Source organism: Alexandromys fortis, unplaced genomic scaffold (genome assembly GCF_014885135.2).
Source record: "Alexandromys fortis isolate MF-2015 unplaced genomic scaffold, M_Fortis_MF-2015_v1.1 scaffold_50, whole genome shotgun sequence".
In the NCBI taxonomy this organism is placed as follows: Eukaryota; Metazoa; Chordata; class Mammalia; order Rodentia; family Cricetidae; genus Alexandromys; species Alexandromys fortis.
The window spans coordinates 1,602,157-1,622,231 of record NW_026067932.1 but is presented as its reverse complement, the minus strand read 5'-3'; the positions used below and the strand labels follow the sequence as shown (position 1 = coordinate 1,622,231).

Below are 20,075 nucleotides of genomic sequence, written 5' to 3'. Positions count from 1 at the left end.
TTCTTTTTTCAGCAAGGTCCCCCAGCACCGTCCCAGGCTGTCCTAGAACTCATGCTTCCCCTGTCTCAACCCTCTGAGTGCTGGGATTGCAGAAACCCCCCAAGAGAGACCTACGGTTCTTTCATAAGAACAATTCATTCGTGTATAACATTGAAAACTAAAAGCAAGACCTCTATCTCCAAGGCTGAGATGGTCATCACCACTGGGCGGCGAATAGGGATGGCATAGCGGGGGTCATGTGGGTTCATGGCAAAGCTTGTTGACAGGAGCAGAGGCCCAGGGCACTGCAGGGGCTCACCAGGTGCTGAGAAAGCCCTGCCTGCTGTATGGTGCTTGGCACAGTCCTTGGTAGAGCGCTGGCATTCAGAGCCAAGAATGATTGGAAGCCTGGATGGAAACAGTTAGGCAGGGAAGTGGGCAGCAGTGTGGCGATCTGAGGTGAGAGGGCAGCATCTTGTGCCAGGTAAGCCGGGAGGAGAGGAGAGTGCTGAGTTTCGGGTCCACAGGGAAGGGAACCTCTCACAGATCACTCAACAGCTTGCTTCAGTAGCGAGGTTTCCCGGCTCTGAGAGAATCTTTCACCTTTGTCTTATGTTATAGCAAGCCTCGTTCCAGCTTAGATGACAGACCTCGGTCTCCCTCCCTATAAGGTACTTGCTGGGGTGGCACGGAGGCCATCTGGGTCCTGTCATTCCTCTGCACTGGGGCGCAAAGAGAATCAGCCTGTGGGCTCTTTATCTCCCCGCAGGTGCTGACAGCTGAGCCATTCCACACACCTTTGGGGCAAAGAAGCGCCGGAAGCCAGAGCAGGGCCAAGTTCAAAGACTGGACATTCTTTCCGAGGCTACCAGAAGCAGCCCCGAGGGCCGGCTCCGGCATTACATAAGCATCAGGTTAGCAGGTCTGTCACTGAGGCACTCAGCCTTGGCCTCTCGGACTTGCGCAACTAAGTGCGCAGAAGCACTTGTTCCGTGTGGCAACAGGGCTACATGGTTATCAAATACGTGGTGCATCCGCCCAGACTCACTTAGACGACACCAAAGCTCTTCACCACCAGGTGGTTAAAGCTGCCTGATAGGGTTGGCAGCAGGCAAAGCCATGACTTACTGTAGCTCTTGGCCCAAGCCACCGAACACTCAGTACCTTGTACCCCGTTAGCCTTGGGCAGTAAAGCCTCTGATAAAATGTTCTTTTTTGCTGTTTGTTTTTCCTGGCAGTCCCATTTTGGGATATAAATGGCTCATTATTTCCATCCCATAGATCCATTCTTGCTTTCTGAAATAACGGAAAGATTGGTTAAAAAAAAAATCATCATTGGGGCGACCCCTCCTCTCCCCAAGTGTTGTGACCTTGAACAGAGGCCGAGTTTCCACAGTGCTCTGGCCATCTAGAGTTGAGCCAGCATGGGAGAGAAGGCGTCTGCGAACAGGAGATATAAATATATTTACACTAAAGTGCTTGGTGCTGTTTAATGCCAGGAAGTGTCACAGACAACAACCCCCCTCCTCGCCGTCACCGGAGCCCCCGCAATCTGCAACCTTCTCAGAGGACACAGGGCAAGCGTCAGAGGTTAGGAAGTTGGAGCAGGGTCCTTCCCCAGATGGGTCATTTTCCCTGCAGGGCAGTTTGGAGGCAAATTTTATTAAGGATCAAGTAGCTGGCCCAAGGCAGTATAAATAGTGAGAAAAGCATGTGACAGACAGTCCCAGAAATGAATGTGGCTTAGACCCAGGCAGAAGGCGCCCGCTCTGTTTACTGTTACTGGGCGCTTTGCGTGGAGATGTCTCCCCAGCAACCATCCAGAAGCGGTGTGTGGGACTGTGGACACACACTTGCTGAGGCTTAGTACCCAAATCTTTAGAGACGTCGCCGTACTCTTGGGAACGGGTGAACCACACAGCTAATTCAGGGAAGGAGCCGGGACAGGAGGAGACTGTCATTAGGAAGCAGAGGCTGGCCCCTAAAAGCTTCCCCAGATTAGCCTGTGCTATTGAGGGCAAAACATCGACTCGTGTCTTAATATTGTATAGAAACCGTCACATCAGAAACAGACAAGAAAGGCCACAAGTTGGAATTTTCCCAGGATGTTCTTGAATGAATTTAATGTACCCGGTTAGCTTGCTTTGCTGTTGCCTCTCTTTAGGGTAGACCCCAAGTGTAAGCCAAGCTTTAGGGAAATGGATCAAGCCTGAAGAACTGAGTGATGAGAACCACGGAGCTATTGAAGAGCAATGTCTTCTTAAACTAGCTGTCTCTTGTCCATCCTGTCCCCACTGTCCAGAGTTGTTGACACCTTGTAACATCCACTGGAGAAGGCTCTTAGGATAGGAAGGGTGCCGCGTGTTCCCACTTCAACAGATTTCCAAAGTACCCCCTGGGCGCGTTCACCTTCTGCAGCAGGACTTCCTCTACTTCTTCTATACCTGAACTCTAAGTGGACTGAGAAGGATGACAGTGTTGCCAGGGTCCCATCCTCCTAGAGGGGACGGTAGCCACCTGAATATATCATACCCTGTCTATATATATATATACTTTGCATCCAGAACCTAGATATAGAAGGCTACTGACTTCCAGAGGCCAGTGACCAGGAGGAACCAATGCCCTCAGAATTCCTCCCGGAGGGTGTTAGGACACGGATGGGGGCCCTGTTTCCTCCTCCTAACCTCACTCTCATTCTGGCAAAGACTAATTTACTCCTTAGCCAATATTTATTCTGTTTCTTTTCCTATGAAAACAATTCTAGCCTGGCAAAATTCCTGGCTAGGAGACATTTCCCAGCCTCTCTCATAGTAGGAATGGCACAGGGCAGGTGCTTACATAAATTTGAATTTTGTCAAGCGAATTTTTTTTTAATTATAAGCATGTATGTGTGCCTGGCATAGTATTTTTAATGGTTTCTTTATTTTTATTTTATGTGTACAAGTGCTTTGTCTGCATGCATGTATGTGTGTATGTGTGTGCCTGGTACCCAAGGAGACCGGAAGAGGGCCTTAGATCCCCTAGAACTGGAGTCACAGACTGTTGTGAGTTGTCCTGTGGGCACTGGGGGCTGAACTCAAGTCCTCTGCAAAAGCAGTCAGTGCACTTAACCACTGGACCATCTCCCCAGTTCCCAATATTTTTGTATTTGTACTTGTCAAATATGGCAAATCTGTACACAGGGATTTTGGAATGAAGATATATGTATATCTTTGTTCTTTGTTCTCCTCTCCTTTCTCTCCTCGGACATAGAGAACTGGGACTTTAGCAATCACCTGGAGACGTGTGGTCAAGGGCAGCAGAAACTGACAACAGAGGGCCTGGGGTCTATGGTGAATATCCACCTTCAGAGGTTCTGATTTGTGTGTGTGTGTGAATAAACCATTGGTCCACATTAGCTACTGTGCTATCTCTGATCTGTATCAACCTGCTGCTAGGTATTCCTATGATACAGCCCTGATATACCATAAAGTAGCATTTTATTCATCATAATTGTCTCAAGTATAAACATATATACTGTACATATATACACAATTTTTTTTCTTTGAGACAATGTCTTAGGTACCCCAGATTGTCCCTGAACTCTCTATATATCCAAGGCTGGTCTTGAACTCTTGATCTTCGTGCCTCTGCCCCCGAGTACTGGGATTACAGTTATGTGCCTCCACACCCAAATTAGTTACTGTGCTTTGTAAGGTCTCTGAGAGACATGGGGTTGTATTCCTTCTGTCCTTTGCAAAAGAAGCTCTCAAACTGAGCCCAGTCCACAGTGCTTGGTCCCTGGCTGTTTGCTGCCATTGTGTATTTTGAGCCCTTGTTTCATACAGTAATATTTCAAAAGCCAAATGGTTCTAAACTTCCGCACAGACCTTCTGCCTGTAACTCAGCTCATGTCTACTGATCTACTTAAACCTCAGCTATCTTTCAAGAAGGTATCGCTAGCTTCTCTCATATGGCACAAAGGTGAATTCAGGATAGGTGTGTGTCCAGACAAGGTCATTTATAAAGTCAGTAACTTAGAGCGAAGGTGCTAGCCATGGTGGCATAGTCCTATACTGCCAGCACTCAGGAGGCTGAGGCAGGGGGACTTCCAGTTTCAGGACAGCCTGGGGTATGCAGGGAGTTCAAAGCCAGCTGCAGCTATACGGGGAGATCCAGTTTCAAAGGCAACCACAGCGAAATCAGGAATGGAATCAAATACAGCTCCTTCAGCAAGTCATGACCTTGAAGGTCCTCTGTGAGACATTCTGAGTAGTAGAGTGAAGGGGTCAAACCTCCCTTTGCATATAAGGCTGAGCTACTGGTTATAAGGGGAAAGAGTGGTTGGCTGGGCTGTGGACTGTATAAATACCTGACTCCTTTTCTGCAGTGGAATCTTTTGAAGGTTAAGTGATTGTAAATTATCAACCACACTTTCTCAGATTGGCTGCACTTACGTTTCTCTAAAAGACTCTCACCAACACCTCCCTCCCCCAAGACAAGCAACTGTGAAACTGAGAGCAGACTTTCCTTATGGGAATCCTTTTACAAACAAGCAGAGAACAAGATTAGGACCCGTCTAGCTGGCGGAGGCTGCCCTCAGGAGGTGGCTAGACTTTGTGATGTGAGTTAGAATTTAATGGGGAGAGGAAGCAGGAAGCTGCAAACACTGTTTTGGAAGGCTCTACACGGGACTCCCAGCTCCAGCAGACAGCAAGGAAGGGTGAGGACAGGGGTATAGAGAACTGTGGAGACAAACCTCAGGACAACACAGGCGATGTCACAAATAACAGAAGCAAAGGACCCAGAAGAATAAGCCATCCACGAACAGAGAAAGATCAGCCCAGAGCATCTGCCCTGGGAATCTGCTGAGAGGTAATGATGTCATGGTTGACATCTCCGGGGCGATGACGGACGAATTGTTTTGTAGGCATCCAAACCACAGACATAAATAAAAGCGGCACAGAATTGAGTTGGATGGATAAAAACACATCATGTGTGTTCATTGGTGTCTTGCCCATCGTGTTAAGGGTGAGGAAGAAATATGTTTGATAGTCATTCTGGGACAGACATGCGACACATGTCTCCGCAGGTTGAGGCAGGAAGATCACGAGTTTGAGGCTAACCTGAGCTACACAGTGAGTTTTGGGTCAGCTTGGACCACATAGTGAGAGTCTGTCTCCAAACAAAACAGAAAACAAAACAAAGCTCTAGCGATTGAACATCGACTAGGTTACCAGGCCTCGTGGTCAGGAATGTACCCTGTTTTATAGTGCCGGTCAGGCAGGGTAACAACGCCTTTGAACTTCCCAAGAGCATTGCAACTTTACAAGGTCCTTCCCTTCCCTGCTTTAAGAGCACAGCTGAAGCCAGTCACCTTCTGTGTCCTGTGCTCTCTTTAATGGCTGTTATTTTAACGAAAGTGCAGTAACGAATGTGCTGGTTAGGCAAGTTTATGAAGTACTCTCAGTTTTAAAATAGGCTTATGGTAAGCCCTCCAATAAAAATGAGAAGACTGCTTTAGGTTTAGTTTTCCTCTGCTCCTAATTAATCTGTTTTCCTTTCTTTATGACTAAGTTTAAACATTTATCAAATGAGCCGTTGAGTGTAGGACAAGAGGACTTAGCGACTCCCTGTTTAGCATAGGCAGTAAGTGGAGGCTGACAGACCTCCCAGAACTGGTCGCTAGACCCCTTCAAACTGTGCGGACTTGCACATCTTGCTTAAATGTCTTGAGGTCTGTGTTTCCACATCTGAGATATGGGGAAACTGTGGTATTTGTCATGAAGATAAACTCGATTGAAAGATTAGGTAACTGGCTCCTTGAAGGCCAAAACATGCCCTAGCAAACGTAGTGTCTTTTCGTACTCCTCAGAAATTATTGGATCTCTTAGTTTATTGCTCGTTTATCTGTATATCTGTATGTCTGCAGCTATCAATAGATTGATCAGTTCATCTATGTATCACCATGGATAGCTCAGTGAGTGTTATCCAAACATACTGGGAGCACCATGGTAACATGGACTCTTTCCCCCAGCAATAACCCTACGTCTCACTCCTCATTCTACCCTTAACAACCAACTGGAGGTTTTCTGTTTTTAAAGGGGAGATCTGAAGTGTCTGACATTTACCTGGCTCCTAGCTTCTCTGTTCCCCTTCACTCTTTTCTTAGACTCTCGCTCCCTCTTTTGAGTGAGGAGGAGGGAGAAGGGAAAGCCTGCTACCACTTACCCGCCCACCCTTGTCCACAGTCTGCTCATGCTAGGGTTGTGGTAGCACTGGGGAGAGTTGGCTTTCCCCTGTAGCAGGTGCCTAAGGGCTCCTGCCTGGACAGGCCAGTGCCCTGGAAGACGTGGCTGTCCACTAACTCCTGATACCTTCCTCAGCTCCTCCCACAGCCTTCATCTTTGCAGTCTGAGGAGTGGTGGTTCATCTGTCTGGTATCTGTTGATTTGCCTATGTATTTATGTGAAATTTTGCTGATGTTTTCTTGGTGCTTTGAGAAATCAGTTGCCTTTAGAGGCTCATCGCTTAAGCAAACAATCCCCATGCCCTTTCTTTGCTTCTCCGTGTCTGGCCCCTGTGCAGTTGGGTGATGTTTACAAACGTCTGTGGGTTGCCACATCAGGTAGGAAGCTGTTGCCATCGCCGACCTCTTCTTGATTGCATTTTCTGTTTTCTCAACTGTATTGAGTGCCTTGAGCCGGGCCTTCTCTTACTGAGTTCCTTCAATACGGTCTTGTACAGGTTTTATGTGTGATTTTTTTTTTTAACCCTGTTTCTCAAGGATTTGATTTGTTCTACACACCCATCTGTGATTGGTCCATCTTGCACATGGAACCAGCAGTGGCTTGCAGGGAATTGCCTTTAAACAGAGACTGAGATGAATTGGTGATGCCTTCTGCTCTTGTCCCAGGAGATCCTCTGGGCCACTCCATGTCCCTTTCCTTGTCTGCTCAGCGACAGAAGGGAAAGCTTAGAGAGCAGACGCTGCTAGAACAGAATCCCCAGACATGATTAGGAGGCATCATTAACACAATTATTTATTTTAGTGGGGGTGCATGGCAGGTGTAAAGGTGGAGGGTGTGCATGTTGAGGGGTTCAGGATGGAGGGCAGGTACGATTTTGTGTGAGCATCATTTCTTTCCTTTTACCATGTGGGTCCCAGGGATTAAAACTAAGGTTGTTTGACTCCCTACCTCCTCGGCCCTCTTATTGGCTGGCTCCATGGAAGCATATTTAGCAGCCCCCAAACTCTGGCTCTGTGACAACCCCTACCACCTTTCTCTTGTCTTATTTTTGCTAGCTTTCTGATCCTACCATTGGCTGATTAACTCTTCTGCAATTCCTAAGACCAACACTTTCATCCCATTTCACTGAGCTCAAATTGCAAAGGAAGAAACAATATTTGTTGAACACCATATTGGCGGTATTAGGCTGGGTACAATAGACACAATGCTACTTCTTCAGTAGAAGCCCTACTTGGGAGGCTGAGGTACAGACTGCAAATCCGATGGCAACATGGGCCTGTCTGTCTGTCTGAAATAGGGAAGAGGTTGAGGGAGGAGGAGGAGGAGAAGAAGAAAGAAGAATCAGATGGAACAAGATTCTACTTTTGTTGGTGTCTTAGGGTTTTTTATGGCTGTGACGAAACATCATGGCTGAAGAGCAAATTGGGGAGGCGAGGGTTTATTTGGTTTACATTTCAGCATTGCTGTTCATCACTGGAGGAAGTCAGGACAGGAACTCAAAACAGAGTAGAATCCTGGAGGCAGGAGCTGATGCAGAGGCCAAGGAAGGGAGCTGACTTGCTTCCTATGGCTGGATCAGCCTATCTTTTTTATAGAACCCAGGACCAACAGCCAGCCCAGGGATAACAGCACCCACCATGGGTTGGGCCTCCCCCCCATTGATCTCTAATTGAGAAGATGCCTTACAGCTGAATCTCATGAAGGCATTTCCTTAGCTGAGGCTCCTTCCTTGCTGATGACTCTGGTTGTGTAAAACTGACATGCAAAACCAGCCAGTAGAGCTGGTTCAGTCTTATCTTTCCCCAGATACAGTGATGAGTCTTTTAGAAGAAAACACGTAGTCTTTACTCTGTTAATCATTAGTTTTTCCTCCTGTGCTTTGGGTGTAACACCTAGCTCTCATGACAGGATAGGCGCTCTGATCATTGTCTTCCCCCGTCCCGACCAAGAACAAGCCACGGTACCCAACCCTGCAGCCCACTTAACCTACAGCACTAAGTCTCCTTTATTTCGGGCTCTTGGAGAGAGTAGACTATACCAGTGACCCTGTGGTCTCTACAGACTTCACCAGAGTTGTGACCACTAATGTCACAGGTAACCAACCAGTAGCCATATCTGGTATGTGACCTCTAGTCCTTTGTGTGTTTGCCACTTTTTTTTTTTTGTTTCCCATCAGCTCCTACCCCATCTAAATTCTGTTACAGTACACTTTTCTTCTTGGCTGATGAAATGAGGTCATTCGCCAACACCGCACACTGGACTCTGTCTCTTGTTCTACACTTGGTTGTCAGGAAGTCTCATCGGCAGCTCTGTTTGCAGCTGGAAGCTCTATTCTGTAGCTATGGTAACAATCTTAAGACCCCCGAGATGGTGGAGATCTCACAGCCATCCCGTCAGTGGCCCGCTTTTCAGTGCTGTTGCACTGGAGATGGTCTTGGTTTGTTTTCTGTTGCTGTAGTCGAAAGCTAGAGACTTGGTAACCTATCAAAGAAGCCAGTTTATTTTGGCCCGCAGTCCTGGAGTAGCCTAAGTCTTGTGTTTGTCTGATTTCTGTGGAAGGGCCTCCTGCTGCTTGAACACATGACAAAAAGCAGAAATACAAGCAGGTGGGGAAATAGAGAAAAGGAAGTCAAGTGCATGAACGTACATATGCGTGCACACATACACGCACACACACACACACACACACGTGCATGTGCACACACGCACACACATACCAATATTACTGTGGTATTTGAAGTGTATTTCCCTTATACATATAACTACGCTATGCCATTATTGTTATTATCATTATTATGTTTATGATATAGGTTTTGGTGTACTGTCTGGGTTGGTCTTCAACTCCTGGGTTCAAGCTATTGTCCTGCTTTAGTTTCTTAGGTACCTGAAACACCACACCCAATTAGATTCCTTTATTATTATGTTGATGTTCATTTCTACCTTATTGCCTTCTAGTTAAAAATCCTGCTTTTGTCTCTGTCAGGTCACTCAATATGAGTGACGAGGAGACGGAGATATTAACCTCATGATACTCAGGGGCATGGGTTCCTCCTTGTAATGAACATGATGGGTTTAGTCATATTATCCTTACTTTAAAAATGAGGAAATTGAGCTTCAAGGTGGCTAAGTAATCCTGCATACTGGCACAGTTAGACCAAGTTTGAGACTCTGTCTCTCTTTTAGACAATCAACAAGGTGGTAGGATACATTTTCTTAATTTTGGATTTCCTGAAAGCAAAACCTGAGATGTTTCATCTGAAAAGTGACCCCAAAGAAGAAGAATGGGGAACAAGGGGTGTGAGACAGCAAAGAGGGGAAGCCCAGACACGGATGGCCTGTTGGTTTGGCTATGGCAGCAGACAACTCATGTTCTTTCTCACAAACCCTCCGGAGGGTTTTGCCACAATGCTGCCCATCTAGAAGATTCAAGAAGAACTAGATATCCAGTAGCTTTTATCATTCAGTGGTCAAAGAGGCCACAATATTAGCTTTCATTTGACTACTGGATTATAATGTGTTGGTGCCAAGGAGACGTCCCTTCCTTGTTATCCTTCATGACGGCCCAAGAGAAAACCTGATACTGGAAGACAAAGATTCTGCGCAGAGACCCCTGTAAGGCACAACCAAAGAGCTCTCAGGTGAGAGGGGGCAGAGACGACACGGAGCTGAATGCCGCAGAGGTGGCTGCAGGAGGAGAGGTGGGGTTGAGCATGCGAGAAGTGGTTCAGGAAAAGCAGCCAGTACACAAACCAAGAATGATTCGGCAATGTTGTTCCAGACTGGGGAATGGTTTGTCAGTAACACGCCTCTTCTTGTGGTAGAGATTTCAACCTGAGCCTAGGCCTATTCTTCTGTTAGAATTCGTGTCCAGACATGTTTGGAAAGTTAATGGGGTTGGCTGAGAAGATCTTTGTATGAGTTCTTTTTCTCATTGTCTGTCTGTCTGTCTGTCTATCTATCTATCATCTATCTACCTATCATCTACCTAATCTATCCATACATCTATAACTTTAACTGTATATTTGTTTATGTAAGAGAACATAGAAATAAGAAAGAAAAGGGCCAGAGATGGTAACAAAATCTGAAGTCAATGGAAAAGGAAACTCGGGAGAAAGAGGAACTGCTTTATGAGATCCAGTACTTCAGTACCCAGAAGGGCACACTCTTTAAATGTTTGGTGATGAAGTGTGATCTAGATTCAGGGCAGTTGGGCATCCTTCCCATTTCTTCGTGGTTCGGCAGAGAAGATCAATTGTTTATAGTTCAGTAAACACAGCACAGGCACCTCCACAGATGCTGTTCCCTGTGGCCCGTATATTCAGAGACCCAGGAAGTGCTTTCAGGGCATCTAACTCCCATCTGGAGACTGGCTGGTGAAGACCGGGTCTTGGAGTCTGACCCAGCTTTTGGAGATGACGTGGAGTGGTCTAAGCCGTTAGACGAGAGGTGGCAGGTTTGGTGAATGAACTGGGGGGCAGGCAGGATCTCAGTGCATATAGTCCTGGTGCTGGTGGCCATTCGGTGAGAGCGTGGAGAGAGAGATGCACTTATAAGGTAACAAGGGCAGAATCCAGTTACTGAAAATAGCCAGCCTGGAGCCTGACTGGTGGAAGGCTCCACTTCCTTTGCCTGGGCTATGTCTGGAAGGTAAAGAGGCCATTTGCTACCTAAACAGGCAAGTGAGTCAAACAAGTCTCCACTTGAATTATTAACCATTATTACTTTTTTTTCCAGGGCTGAGGATGGCATGCAGGGTCTCGTGCATGCTGGGCCACTGTTCTAACCACTGAGCTATATCTCTAGGCCACAATAGAAATATCAGTAACTCTCAGAAAACCGAATCCGTGAATAACAAAGTTGTTCACAAATAAAGTCGGTCACAAAAGGGTCAGGTTTTTGTCTATCTCGTGTCTTGATCCTGTTCTCTGTACAAAACTGTCTTCAAATTTTTATGGCATTTATTTTATTGTGAGTACTGTTTGTGTGAGCACATGCACACACATACATGTGCATATGTGTCACGGCACATGTGTTGAAGTAACAACTTATGGGAACTGGTTTCATTATATGGGTTTCAGGAACCCAATGCAGGTCATTGGTCATCCATCAGCCTTGGTAGCAAGCACTCTTACCTGCCAAGCCATTTTATGAGTTCCATAAATACTTAAAAAAAAAAAAAAAAGAAGTAGAAGAAATTTCCTAGCTTCCCAGAGAAGTCAGCATACTATCTAAGTCCAGGTGATCAGAATAAGCGATTCCCTTGACGAGGCATAAGTAGGGAACCCTGAAGAGGCTTTTCTTGATATTTATGTGTTTGGTGAGGCAGAATGGCTCTCCATAAATTTTGAATCATAAACTACACCGGTGATATGAGCTGAAGTTGTTCTCTGTTCTGTTACCTTTCCCAAATGCATGGAGAGAGCCGGGTCTTAAGCTAATAGAGAAACAGACACAAATGAAGAAAGATGAGGGATGGCTAGAGAGAGGCAGGGTCCTAAGAAAATCCTTTGCACCTTGAATCCGACCATGCCTGAAGACAGATCCTTTTTGCACAGTGAGTTTCGTTTAGTTTCATCGAAGGTTTTAGAATGTGCATTATAAAGGGATCAGCCCAATGCGTGTGTCTTTTTACTCCCTCTTAGCAATAAGCATCCGTGGTGACCATGCTGACCTGACTGTAGAGTTTATGCTAAAACCGCCTTCTTATTTCTGTTCTCCATGACAACACATTGGCCAGTGCTCCAGGGGGACAGAGGACTTGGTGACACAATGCATCACACAGTTGGCGAAATCCTCACCTGCTAGGAAATGCATATGGGGATGATGAACTAATACAGAGCGAGGTTTCCTTTAGTCGGTTAATTTGTACGGCTCTGCTGTACCTCGGTTCACAGTGGGGGAAATCTTCAGTCCTTCCCATTTTCTGTCAACCCTACAGCTTGACTCTGGCCTGCCTTCTGGAATCAATATGCCTGTCCTGACTTCTGAGCTGTGGATTTAGCGATCAGCCCACGTTCAACAAGTCTAGAATGGTACTCAGCAGCCTCCTGGTCCTACGGGTGTCATGGTCATTGTGGCCATTATGGGTTCTGAAGGAGATCAAGACAAGGGCATCTCCAAACATGCCACTTTGTATATAATGATCTCTTAAGCACTTGAAACAGCAGAAGGAAGACCGGTTTTATCTCCTCTCCTTTTCTATCTGAAATAGCCCATAAAGTTTCCCATTTGCCAGCTATTCTCCATAAACCTGCAAGATAGGAACAGCTTTATCACAAGACACTGTGAACTGACTCTAAAGTGGATCAGTACAAATTAACCTATTAAAAGAATCCTCATCCTGTATTAGGTCACCACCCTCATATGTATTTCCTAGAGACTTTGCCACCGTTTCTTCGAACTAACCAAAGTCCTGAAGATAATATAGGAGATTTTCTATTTCCTCCTCAATAGCCCCTAAAAGATGCTAAATGGTTCGGGCCACCTTTCTTGTTCTTTATGTGTTGCTAAGTCACAGGGCTTGATACTGTTCCTTCTACTGTTTACACATGCTGGATGCTGTGTGATGTGCTGAGGGTAACACAACACACACAACATGTCTGTGACCCAGAGAGTATGTATGTAGTATAAGGAGGTTGCTGTGTGCTAGAGCAGGCTCAGCCAAGCCATGAAAGTGTCTCAGAGACTTAAGAAATAACACATCTCACTCCAGCTATAGGGATCAAGGAAGATTTGTGGGAGCTTTTTCAATAGTCCATGAAGCAGGAATGGAACTGTAAGAGAAGGGAGTCAAAGCGATGGATTAAAGTGTTCTTAGGATGACAACTTCAAGCTCCTGGTTCAGGGGATCAGCTAGGGTGGCCAGTTGAGGCAGACACTGTGATCATTCAAAAGTCATTTATGGATTTCTTCTCTATTGCTTTTCCATAAAGTGGAATTAGAAAACAAGACGATAACACTCTCAGCTTCTCTTGCAGCTATGTATTACTGAGTTCTAAGAGTACAGAGGATATAACAGAAGGAAGTCATAGATGAGCCGTGCAGATATACTCATCTTTGGATTCCTGGCCCCCCCACTTCTTGCTTTAAAATGTACAATAACATTGATGGGCATACTAGCCATATTAACACCGAGAAAGAGGCTATGTTCACAAAATGGCAGAAGAGAGGGCAGAAAGAGCATGTTTTCTTAGTCAAGGTGTCTGGTTGCAATGAAACTCTGAACTATTTTCCTGATCATTCCTTAATGTTTGTGGCCAATAACAGCAACAGTAATTCTAAGCTGGGGGAGCAGCTCTATTGGTAGGGAGCCTGCTTAGTATATGCAAAGCTCTGGGTTCAATTCCCAGCACCACATAAACTGGGCATAGATAGCTGTGCACACCCATAATCCTAACACTTGGGAGATAGAGGAAGAAGAATCAGAAGTTCAAGGTATCCTTAGCTGCACAGTGACTTTGAGGCCAGCCTAGGGAACATGAGACCCTATTTTAAAGAAAACAATTCTTATTTTAGTAAAGTCTTCATTAGTCAGGTTTTCTGTTGCTTACAGCTGATCAAATCATATGTTGGAAACACCTACAGTACTGTAGACTGTCTGGAGACTCACTCTGTGGATGATGAACATCAGAGTCTTGGGTTTGAGCCTTAGTCAATTCACCAAATAGTTGTAGATCTTAGGCAAGTTTCTAATCTTTTATGAGCTTCAAGTTTCTCACCTGAAGAATGGAGGGTGCGAATAAGATTTACTCCCACAGATTATAATGAAATATTTTCATAAATTGCCAAACTTTTAGTTATCATTGCATATGCAGATGAGATGCATATTCAAATGACCAGCACTGCATCCATGGGCTTTCCAATGCAATGTTGCAGCTCTTCCCATCCCAAGATGAATTCCATCGTCTTACTCTTGAGTCTATATAGACTTGTGGCATGCTCTGGCCAACAGAAGATGACAAAAATGATGCCATATTTCTTCTCAGTCTAGGTCTTGCTCTTGAGATCCCTACCCTTGCCACAGGCCAAACCTTAACCACCACTTGCTAAAGGGATACAAGTCTTTTGTGGAGCAAAGTGACATCTTCTCAATGACTATATGGATGCAAGTGTGTCTAGCCAAGACCAGGAAACTCTTGCATCAATGAACAGTAATAAATGTTTATTATAATAGTTTATTATAATATTGGAGGATGACCTTGTTCTTCTGATCCTCCTGTCTCCACTTAATGAATAGCGATGGCCTTCAGAAAACCCAACGTTAACAATAGTTGGGTTTTAAGCTTGTACCTTAAAATAAAAATGAAGAAATAAATAATATAAAAATCTTAGATGAACTTCTCCAGCGAACCTGAAAAGTCCAATTAAAATGGCCCTCGGAGCCCTGGAGTGTAGAGGCAAAGACAGCATCCTCAGATCAACTCCTCACAGAATGCTGCTTTGTCACTTTAGAAGGGGCATCAGTACCCCAATCAGAAAAGCCCCTCCTTTGCGTCGCTACCCATATCAGGGTGGGGGTGGGCATGAAGCCCGGCGTTTCTTCTCTGACGTCATCACGTCACTGCTCCCGCCCCCTGGCTATCTCCGCTCTTCCACTGTCGGAAGAGGAAGAGGCGTTTTCATTTTCACCCGGCAGAAGCCTCCCTATTTGTCAGCTCTTGGTGACCTCGTTAGTTCTCAAATTATATTTGGCCCGCGAGGAAGATGAACACATTGTACCTTCTCCAGGGGATTCATTATTTCCATTCTGGAGACTGTCATTTATGAAACCCTGGCTTTCTTTCGTCGTGTATTTCCACCAAGCAAAGCTAAGAATATTGTAATTGTCTGTGATGTTTTGAAAACACTTGTCACAAGCTGAAGCCAAATGCTGATTAATGTTAAATGTTTTTTGAAGAGCTCTGCTTTTGGCTCATTAACCGGACTCCCATGGCATTTACCCATCAGCTTCAAGTTCTGATAATTGCTCATCATGGGCTGATGCTAATTTAGTAATAATGGTGCTAACAGATTTTTATGTTTCCCTTTAATTGAACATCATGTGTGTATACAGGCCAGCATGAATGCCAGACCTGGAGTTAGGAGCCGGTCCCCACATTTCCTATCATGAGACTGTGGGTGAATGCATTACTCCCCTGTCTCAGTTTCCTTAACTATAAAATAAGGACTTTAGGCTGGATAATCCTCAGTATCCTCTGCACTGGCATTCCATGCTGGTGACATTACACAGATTGGTTTTGGGGTGACATGTTAAGCAGAGGTTCATTTAGGGTGGCCCTGTTGTTGATATGAAAGGAGTCTGGGTGAGGTGGCCAGTTTATCCTCTTCCTTTTCTGTGTTACTTTTTCCTATATTCAGAGGGGGAAGAAATGTTCTCTGTTGGCTTGCAGGATAAGCCCTTAATCAAATGCTCCATACCATCTGTTTGAGACAGTTCTTGGTAAGTCAAACTTAAGTAGCTGTAATCACCGTGGAATTCAAAGCCATTTCCTGTTATCCGTCTGCTTTTTGAAGCAGACAGGAGATTGTCTAGCTGTGTAAACCCACACAAAGCAGTCCTATCGCAAGGAAGAGAAACTTGTTTAGAGGCTTAGGCCCAGTGAGCCTGCTTTTCTTCTCCCCAGTTTTCTTCCCATTTTTTGAAGGCTGTGTCTCTGCCTTCCTCTTTCTGTTTCTGCCCTCAAATGTGGAGCACTCTCTTCCTTTCTGCTTCAGTCCCGGACATTCTCTTTGAGGATTTCAACACACACACGTTGATTGCTTCTACCTTGGCTTTAGAAACGGCAGGCTGAGGGGTGTTCATAACTGGCTCAAGGTTACATCACTGGCTCATGCTAGCGCGTGCTCGATTCTCATAAGGACCATTAAGGTTATGCCTATGGAGGGCCTCTCATGGTGTAGGTCTTTGAGCTGCTCCCCAGCAGATGCTAGAATTCAGGTCCCTGTTCTGTTCTCTGTAGCCCTCTGGATTGATGATTTTTCTCTTATTTGAAGACTGTGAAAATGGCCCTTTAAAGACTGCCTTTTACCAGGCATGGTAGTACTCATCTGGAATCTTGGAACTTGGGAGGCAGAGGCAAGATGACTGCCGTAAGTCTGAGGACCCCTGGTCTACATAGTGAGTTCAAGATCAGCTAGGGCTACAGAATAAGATCCTGTCTCAGAAATGGGGGAAGGAGCTATGGAACAGGCTTGGTGGAGGAAGGTGCTTCCTGTAAAGGCAAGAGAACGGACCTGATTTGAATCCTTAGCACCCATGCAAAACCTAGGCATGGCCACTTATGCCTGTGACCCCAGCATTAGGGGTAGAGACAGGCCTATCTCCAGAGCTGGCTAGCGAGCCAGCCTAGCCCAAGTGGATGGCTAACTGCAGATTCAGTGAGATACATTATCTTGAAAAGTTAGAGGGCAACTAAGGGGGACATCTGATGCTCTCCTCTAGTTTCCATATATATCCATATGGTTGGCCTCACAAGCACGTTTATGTGTTCACACACACATACTCAAACACAATGTATATATACATATATATGTATACTATACTATACATCTATATTTACCTATCTATCTAGCCATCCTATCTATACATCTACCTATCTGTCTGTCCATCCATCTGTCCGTCCATTGTCTGTGTGTCTATCTACTTATTTATCATCTATCTATCACCTATCTATCTACTTATCCACCCATCCATCCATCCATCTGTCTATCTGTCTATCATCTATCTACTTATCTGTCTGTCCGTCTATCTATCCATCTATCAATCATCTATCTACTTATCTATCCAACCATCTATCTATCAATCATCCATCTATCTATCAATTATCTATCTATCTATCTATCTATCTATCTATCTATCTATCTATCTATCTATCTATCTATCAAGTTATCTTTCTTTCCAACACGGGACATACTTTCTTACAAGCTCCTTTCTCTTACAGTGGCTGGATTACATACAGCACAGCACCTTTTTCTATTTCAGAGACTGGGATCACTGTCTGGAACCACAGGCCACCTCCTGGAGGCTGGAGAGGTGGTGACAGCTGGGTGATGATGATGCAAATCCATGGGTTAGGTTACCTGGGCATGGGAATCCCCATCTATCCAGTGCCTTCTGGGGTATTAAGTGTCAGGTAAACACAGCTCCTCAACTGCTGCCCTGTGAACGTGTGTTGTCACCCGCTGGAAGCCGATGCCATGGGCTGTTTACTTGATGTGGGAAGAGAAACTGTAGCTTTCTGGAGAATTCCACATTCTAAGGTCTAATCCTGGACAGCATGGTCACCGCACTGTTTGGAACTCATAAGGAGCCTTGCTGGCGACGTGACCTTCTAGGACTCACCTTGTGCAGCCTCATGCCGCATCAGTCAGGAAGTGGGCATGCAGATTGCCTATCCGTGCTCGGGATGTGGACATGCAGATGGCCTTTCCACCTTCACAGAAAGGTCTCAGGGCCTGGTATTTTGTCTCACAGTCTACTTTGTGTGGGGAAAGTTATCCTTTAAGCTACAGCCTGTAGACAGGGGAGCTGGTCTAAAGAAATCAAGCTGTAGATCAGTCCCCAGGTCATCTTGAAAGGTCTCATGGGAGTGGAAAATAAGTCGAAGACTCCGCTTCTGACTCAGCTTTCTTTATCTAAAGCTGAGAGGCAAAGCAGGGGGGCAGCTAAGTGACAGAACACTTGCCTGCCTTCTGCAAGGCCCAGGGTTCAAGCCCCAGCTTGAACAATGAACAAGGAAACCAAATGGAGCGCCTAAGGCGAATAGACAAGTCCTGACTGCTGACCCGAGGGTCATCTTTCTGATCTCTTAACTTGGCTTTCTCACTGCAGGGGCAGGGAAGTTCCTTGTTTTGATCTATTGTTTTGTTTTGTTATTTTCTTAAGAGGAAGTTACCTTACTTCCTGGCCCTGACCACTAACAGGAGACAACATTTCGATGGGGCTCCCTGCAAATGGGCTCTTCACTGCGTGATTGACAGTAGCAGCCATGATTCAGACATGATCTCGCGTGTGCAGGATGTAGCGAGAGACAAGAGGCTGGGCTTCAGAATACCAAGTTCAAATCCCAAGTGGGTATATGACCATAAACAAGTCCATGAGCCTCTCTGTAACTCAATTTCCTGGTCTGTAAAAGGAGCTATAGATATTCCTTAAAAGGAGATAACTTCAGAAGGCATCTGTGGCAGAAACGGGCATTTGTGGCACCTTGTGAGGCTCCCCTTTGCTGTTTCTTACTTCATATGCACTCTGAGCACAACAGCCATTACAAAGGTGTGGTGTGTATGAAAACGTCACAACGAAACCTATTACTGTGTGCAACTAGCATATGCTCATAAAATGCCATGCTTATCATACGCAGATCCTTAAGTTTCTATGTGTGGGGAGGGGAGTCGTGAAACCGAAAAGGAATCTATGAGAAAGGAAGAAGAGGTCAGAAGAGTGGGGGTGCAGAGGGAAATGAAATACACGTGACATGAAAGTGGAGGGGGCCTATGGAGGGGTAGGAAGAGGACCAACACGGGAGGATGGGACATAGGAAGAGGAATGGGAGGGACTAAGAAGAGGGCCGATGTGAAAATGCCATGATGGAAGCCCCTGCTTTATATGCTAACCTAGCAAACTTGTAAACGGATAAATAAAAGTGTGTGTATGTGTGGGGGGGTAAATGTTGTATTTAGATTAAGCCAAGTGAGTGAAAACATGCAAACATTAGTTGTTTGGGATTAACATCGCTATATGCTAAATATTGATTTCCTGTTCATGGGTCCTCGGTGTGTGAATGGAAGAACCCTTGTGTTCCTGGCGTGGAAGCCCAGATTGGCACAGCATCTGGTTTCTATGGGCCCTCTGAGATGCAAGGAGTCCCTCATGGAGATGTATAAAGGAGATGTTGACCTTCATTTTTTTTTTTCACCACCAGGATGTGCAATCTAAGAAGCGAAAACACCCTTGATATAAGAACACGCAATGGTCTTTCCATAGTGATTATTATAGAGTTGCAGTCTTTGGTGTATGAAGCACCTACCCTCACAAAGGAGTTTTACGGCTGAGAATGAATAGGTTTGAAAAATATAACCCCCAGGATAGAGTCTTGCCCTTAAATGTAGTCGGTTTGAAATGACGGCCGCGGTGCAGTTCGAGTCCATTACCTCATGCTGTAACTCTGTTTCTTTGTTTGTCCTTCACATCCCATAAAGCAGCAAGCTTTTCCTCCCTGCTTTATGGTCCACAATAGACTCTTAATTACAATCTTCCTATGCATAGAAAGCTTGGGGTGGGGAGGAGAGGAGGGCAGATAAAAAAGCCTGCGGTACAACCTTGCTCTCAAGGAGCCTGGGTCTTGCCAGTCCTCACACTTCAGCATCCTAAGGGAAAGCTGGCCAGGGAAACGTCTCCCTCTCTGCAAACAGATGACCTGCAAAGTGAACGGGAAGCCAGCTGGTGTTTCTTCCCAGAATAGAAGCCTGGATTATTGAAAATAACTAGGCATCCCTCCCAGAGGTCAGACATGAAAAGGAAGTGCCGTTACTCTTCGTCTAAAAGCTGTAGGTTAAGAGAAACTTGGGCAGAAAACACAGGCCCACTTTTTGGTATCTATAACATGAGTAAAGCTACTCTTCCAGGCTCTGTCATGCCAAGTTCTCATTTGTGTTTAGGTGGGGGTTACAGTACCCGTGTGGTTCTGGACGTGGAAGATGATAGTGTACCCATCAACTGTGTTGATGGATGTAGTAAGCATCTTCTGAATGGCAAGCGTTCCATTAGACATACTACCCCCTTATTAACCCATAATGTGTAAGAGAGAGGAAAGGGATGTTGCCAATGTGCTCTCAACAGAACACACGTCTCGAGCTGCATTCCTTTTA

The 20,075-nt window shown here is 45.4% G+C and overlaps 1 long non-coding RNA gene across 1 annotated transcript; it reads left to right on the top strand.

Annotated features, from left to right (window-relative positions):
• The first annotated feature begins 296 nt into the window (after nucleotides 1-296).
• LOC126503863 (uncharacterized) lies at nucleotides 297-1,189 on the top strand. Its single transcript, XR_007592432.1, has 3 exons — nucleotides 297-463; nucleotides 601-650; nucleotides 749-1,189. It is a non-coding gene; the product is annotated as an uncharacterized lncRNA (long non-coding RNA).
• Nucleotides 1,190-20,075: the final 18,886 nt, after the last annotated feature.